Source organism: Bos mutus, chromosome X (genome assembly GCF_027580195.1).
Source record: "Bos mutus isolate GX-2022 chromosome X, NWIPB_WYAK_1.1, whole genome shotgun sequence".
In the NCBI taxonomy this organism is placed as follows: domain Eukaryota; kingdom Metazoa; phylum Chordata; class Mammalia; order Artiodactyla; family Bovidae; genus Bos; species Bos mutus.
In genome coordinates, this window is record NC_091646.1 from 87,221,167 (window position 1) to 87,227,124 (window position 5,958).

Here is a 5,958-nt window from a genome sequence, read left to right on the forward strand (position 1 = left end):
GGATAGGGGATATCAACACATCTGTATTTTTCAGTAAACATTTAAATAAAACAATTGAACACATCTTTCTTACTGTCTACCTGAGAAATCATGAAAACCAAAGTAAACATGAGTTTGATCTCAATGCAGACACCTGGAACATCTGAAAAATAACATGGGTCACAGAAATTGCTTCTGTATGTCAGTGTTTAAAAATTTTTTATTTCCTAAATGATCTCAGGCAACCATCCAGTGATGATAAACAATTATTAGAAATAACAAGGAAGCATCTCTGTTGGGTTCAGACTACCCGCAGCCCCTGTTGCACATCATTAGGGCATACCTGATGTATTTCTCTGTGTCTTCTTTTCTCTGACCACATCAAAGCCTGAAGCAAAATATAGTGATTTAAAAAGATAGACACAGTCAATGTTTTGACCCCTGACATTGGCTGCCTGCAAAACTGTGGCTGCTTCTTGTTTCTGGGGGCCCTTCTTAACAACTCTGTCTCTTAATTTCTGCCTGGCTAGAATTGCATTTCAACAGGTTCTGACTTTGCTGGAATGGAGAGTAGGAAAACTGCTACCTTGGATAATGAGATTGGAATTTTAAATTTCTCTGTGTTTTTAGGACGACCTATCAGTATTATTTAAAAATAGCTTCACACATTTTTATCCCCTCCACATACAGAGAAGACAACATATAGAGTCCTTGAATTAGAATCTGTTTTCATTTTTATAAGAATGTTGGTCCCCTTTTCTTTTTTAAACATGATAAATACATCCACAACCCTCTGAAGGAGTGATACCTAGAAGCAAATAGGGGATTTACAAAGTGTTGAGCCCCATTTTGACTGGTCTGTATTAATGCCATAATTGCTCTGAAGTTTTCTGAATGAATCATAATGTTATCATAATTCATGTGTTAATATTCCTGGGTTAACGAAGCTCTATTTTTAACCTAATTATTAACCTTTAAAATGTATCTTACCTCTTAAGAGTGGATTTAGATTTCAGACCATGTATTAGTTTCCCTGGCTGTCATTGCAAATTACCACAGATTTGTGCCTTGAAACCAGCCTCATTTATTAGTTCACAGTTCTGTAGGTCAGAGGTCTGGGTACAGTATAGCTTAGGTGGGTATTCTGCTTAGGGTCTAACAATACCCAAATCAAGGTGTTGGCAGAAACTTTCAGGAAGAAAATCCTCTCCAAGTTCATCCAGTTCAGTTCAGTTCAGTCGCTCAGTCATGTCCGACTCTTTGCGACCCCATGGAGTGCAGCACGCCACAACTCCCTGCCTATTACCAACTCGAGGAATTTGCTCAAACTCATGTCCATTGAGTCGGTGATGCCATCCAACCATCTCATCCTCTGTCGTCCCCTTCTCCTCTCACCCTCAATCTTTCCCAGCATCAGGGGCTTTTCAAATGAGTCAGTTCTTCGAATCAGGTGGCCAAAGTATTGGAGTTTCAGCTTCAGCATCAGTCTTTCCAATGAATGTTCAGGTCTGATTTCCTTTAGGATGGACTGGTTGGATCTCCTTGTAGTCCAAGGGACTCTCAAGAATCTTCTCCAACACCACAGTTCAAAAGCATCAGTTCTTCGGCACTCAGCTTTCTTTATTCATGGAGAAGGAAATGGCAACCCACTCCAGTATTCTTGCCTGGAGAATTCCATGGACAGAGGAGTCTGGCAGAGTACAGTCCATTGGGTCGCAAAGAGTTGGACACGACTGAGTAATACACACACAACTTTCTTTGTAGTCCAACTCTCACATCCATACATGACTACTGGAAAAACATTAGCTTTGACTACTTTGTTGGCAAAGTAATATCTCTGCTTTTTAATAAGCTGTCTAGGTTGGCCATAACTTTTCTTCCAAGGAGCAAGCTTCTTTTAATTTCATGACTGCAGTCACCATCTGTAGTGATTTTGGAGCCCCCCAAAATAAAGTCTGTCACTGTTTCCACTGTTTCCCCATCAGTAACCTCAGATATGCAGATGACACCACCCTTATGGCAGAAAGTGAAGAAGAACTAAGAGCCTCTTGAAGAAAGTGAAAGAAGAGAGTGAAAAAGTTGGTTTAAAACTCAACATTCAGAAAACTAAGATTATGACATCTGGTCCCATCACTTCTTGGCAAATAGGTGGGTAAGTTCATCCAGAGGGTTGGCCAAATTTAGTTCCTTGTGATTGTAAAACTGAGGTCCTCATTTCCTCACTGGCCATGAGTCAGGGGCTAGTCTTTGCTCCTAGAGGCTGCCCACATTCCTTCTCATGCTTTCCATGTGACCCCCCACAGCAATGTCAAATCCTTCTTATGCTTCAACTCTCTCTGGCTTTTCCTTCTGCCACATCTCTCCTCTGCTTTGAGTTAGAGGAAGTTCTCTGTTTTTAAGGACTCATGTGATCAGATTTAGCCCATACGGATAATCTAAGATAATCGCCCTATATTAAGGTCCATAAACTTAATCACATCTACAAAGTCCCTTTGGCCATGTAGCATTACATATATACTTGTTTCAATGGTGGGACATCTTTGAGAGTCCATTATTCCACCTATCACAGAGAAGAAAACAACAACAAACCAGACTGAAAATTCGTCATGAAATTGGGATTTCAAACACAGATCTCAGCAGCTTTCTTGAGTTAACTATATAGCACTTACTATAAAGCATGGTACCTTTGTATGTGAATGACTTTTCGTGTGTGGCAGGTGAATATAGGAGTTCGGAGTCTTGGAGATGAACGACAGACAAGCCCAGATATTGTTCTAAAATAGATCAATTAATCAAGGACTTTGGAGTGAAGATAGGGATGAATTTGTATTGCTCCAGTCCTGGAGCTTGACTCAGACCCTGACAGAATGGCAAACCTTCTGGGAAAAGATCTGTGTGCCTTCTTGGGTCCCTCGGTGACCTCTTTAAGAACAAAATAATAGAAAATCCTCTGTAGATGTAGGGACATCTGACAAGAGGATTTTAAATGAGATTGGATATTCTCTGGTTAATACAAACATTATTTTATCTATCAGCTATATGATAAAATGTTTAAAAATCCAAGGGGACTTCCTTGGCAGTCCACTGGTTAAGACTCTGTGCTTCCACAGCAGGGTACATGGGTTCCATCCCTGGTTGAGGAACTAAGATCCTGTATGCTGCATGGTGTGGCCAAAAAAAAAGAAAAAATCCAGTAAAATATTAATAACTACAAATGCTTATCATCATATTAATTTTGGGTGAATATAGTAACAGCCAATAAAGTCACAGGAGGGTCTTCATTTGAAGAGAAGAAAAACTCAAAACATTTTTTGGTTTTGTTATATTGGATTTTTTTCCCCTCAAAATGTACAAATAGAGGAGAGATACATGGGTTTGCAAAAGAGTCAGACACAACTTAGCAACTAAACAACATTAAAAATTAGCTCTAAGTAAATAAAAAATTTCTGATTTTGATATAGGCTAAATTAAAAGCTATTAGGTAGACCCTTTCATAGTGTAGTTATTTGTGGGGGAAACTGACTCAGAAAACCCAGCATTCATAATATATTGATAAGTAAAAGCAGAAGACTACAAAATAGCATATGCATATTAGAGTCTTTTTTATATATATACATATAAAGAAGAATATAAGGGAACTTAGCAAAATGGCAACAGTGATTATCTCTAGGTAGTAAGATTATAGGTATTCAAAATTTTTTCTTTGTGTTCTTCTAAGTTTTCAAATTTTTCTCCCTTGAGAAAAATTAATTCCATAATTATTACTTCCACAATTAGAACTGTATAAAAATCAAACAACAAAAAAGAAAATCAAACTCAAGATGGAAAGAGTGAGTGGGAACCATTCAAGAACGTAATTCACCATGCTCCTAAATGTATTTATCTTCAGTGTAATAGCTATTTTTCTTACCTTTGGCTGCCAAGAACCTTTTGAAATCCTTCCTATTTAGGAATTTAGGATTTTCCAATCGCATGACTATAATTCTAAATCCCCTAGTGTCAAAGACAATGGTTTATTTTCCCAGTTTGTCTTGTATCTAAGGCACAAATCTTTGATCAAGGCTCTTTGTGACCAGAGAGAGCATTAGAGATGACACTTCTCTCCAGAAGCCCATGACATAAGGAGGCAAACATCCCATGGAATCCATGGCTGAATGGCATTCACTTTTCAAAGCCAGAGGTGGCTGAAATCCTAGTGGGAACCTCCTTGGCTTGGTGATGGTGGCTATAGGATCTTCATAGGAGCAGTTCTGACATGTGGTTGGGGTCTTATCTGGGCTGTGAAGCCTCTCTGCCAGATTCTCCTGTCTTCCAGGACATTCTGTGAATTATTTAACATCCTTTCATAAATCCCACTTCTGCTGTACCCAGAATGAGGTTTTTTTTTTTTTTTTTTTTAATTTATTTATCTATTTGGCTGTGTTGGGTCTTAGTTGTGGCATGCGGCACCTTATTCCCCAACCAGGGATCGAACCTGGGCCCACTACATTGGGAATGTGGTGTCTTGGCCACTGGACCACCAGGGAAGCCTTTAGAGTTTTGTTCACAACTAAGAACCTTGATTGTTATGTACTGAATTGTGTCTCTCAGTTCAGTTCAGTCGCTCAGCCGTGTCCGACTCTTTGCGACCCCATGAATTGCAGTACGCCAGGCCTCCCTGTCCATCACCATCTCCCGGAGTTCACTCAAACTCATGTCCATCGAGTCAGTGATGCCATCCAGCCATCTCATCGTCTGTCATCCCCTTCTCCTCCTGCCCCTAATCCCTCCCAACATCAGGGTCTTTTCCAATGAGTCAACTCTTCGCACGAGGTGGCCAAAGTATTGAAGTTTCAGCTTTAGCATCAGTCCTTCCAATGAACACCCAGGACTGATCTCCTTTAGGATGGACTGCTTGGATCTCCTTGCAGTCCAAGGGACTCTCAAAAGTCTTCTCCAACACCACAGTTCAAAAGCACTAATTCTTTGGCACTCAGCTTTCTTCACAGTCCAACTCGCACATCCATACATGACTACTGGAAAAACCATAGCCTTGACTAGACAGACCCTTGTTGACAAAGTAATGTCTCTGCTTTTGAATACGCTGTCTAGGTTGGTCATAACTTTCCTTCCAAGGAGTAAGCGTCTTTTAATTTCATGGCTGCAATCACCATCTGCAGTGATTTTGGACCCAAAAAAAAATAAAGTCTGTCACTGTTTCCACTGTTTCCCCATCTATTTGCCATGAAGTGATGGGACCGGATGCCATGATCTTAGTTTTCTGAATATTGAGCTTTAAGCCAACTTTTTCACTCTCCTCTTTCACTTTCATCAAGAGGCTTTTTAGTTCCTCTTCACTTTCTGCCATAAGGGTGGTGTCATCTGCATATCTGAGGTTATTGATATTTCGTCCAGCAATCTTGATTCCAGCTTGTGCTTCCTCCAGCCCAGCATTTCTCATGATGTACTCTGCATATAAGTTAAATAAGCAGGGTGACAATATATAGCCTTGATGTACTCCTTTTCCTATTTGGAACCAGTCTGTTGTTCCATGTCCAGTTCTAACTGTTGCTTCCTGACCTGCATATAGGTTTCTTAAGAGGCAGGTCAGGTGGTCTGGTATTCCCATCTCTTTCAGAATTTTCCAGTTGATTGTGATCCACACAGTCAAGGGCTTTGGCATAGTCAATAAAGCAGAAATAGATGTTTTTCTGGAACTCTCTTGCTTTTTTGATGATCCAACAGATGTTGGCAATTTGATCTCTGCCTTTTCTAAAACCAGCTTGAACATCTGGAAGTTCACGGTTCACGTATTGCTGAAGCCTGGTTTCGAGAATTTGTGTCTCTACCCCCATTCATATGTTGAAGCCTTAACTTCCAGGACCTCAGAATGTGACTGTTTGGAGATAAGGCCTTTAAAGATTAAAACAGGCCCTTAAGGGGGTTCCCTGATGGCTCAGTGGTTAAAGAATTTGCCTGCAGTCCAGGAGACAGGGTTCA

At 40.2% G+C, this 5,958-nt stretch overlaps 1 non-coding gene across 1 annotated transcript; it reads right to left on the reverse strand.

The window, feature by feature from the left end:
* Positions 1 to 4,432: 4,432 nt before the first annotated feature.
* TRNAG-CCC (transfer RNA glycine (anticodon CCC)) lies at positions 4,433 to 4,505 on the reverse strand. Its single transcript has one exon. It is a non-coding gene; the product is annotated as a tRNA-Gly (tRNA).
* Positions 4,506 to 5,958: the final 1,453 nt, after the last annotated feature.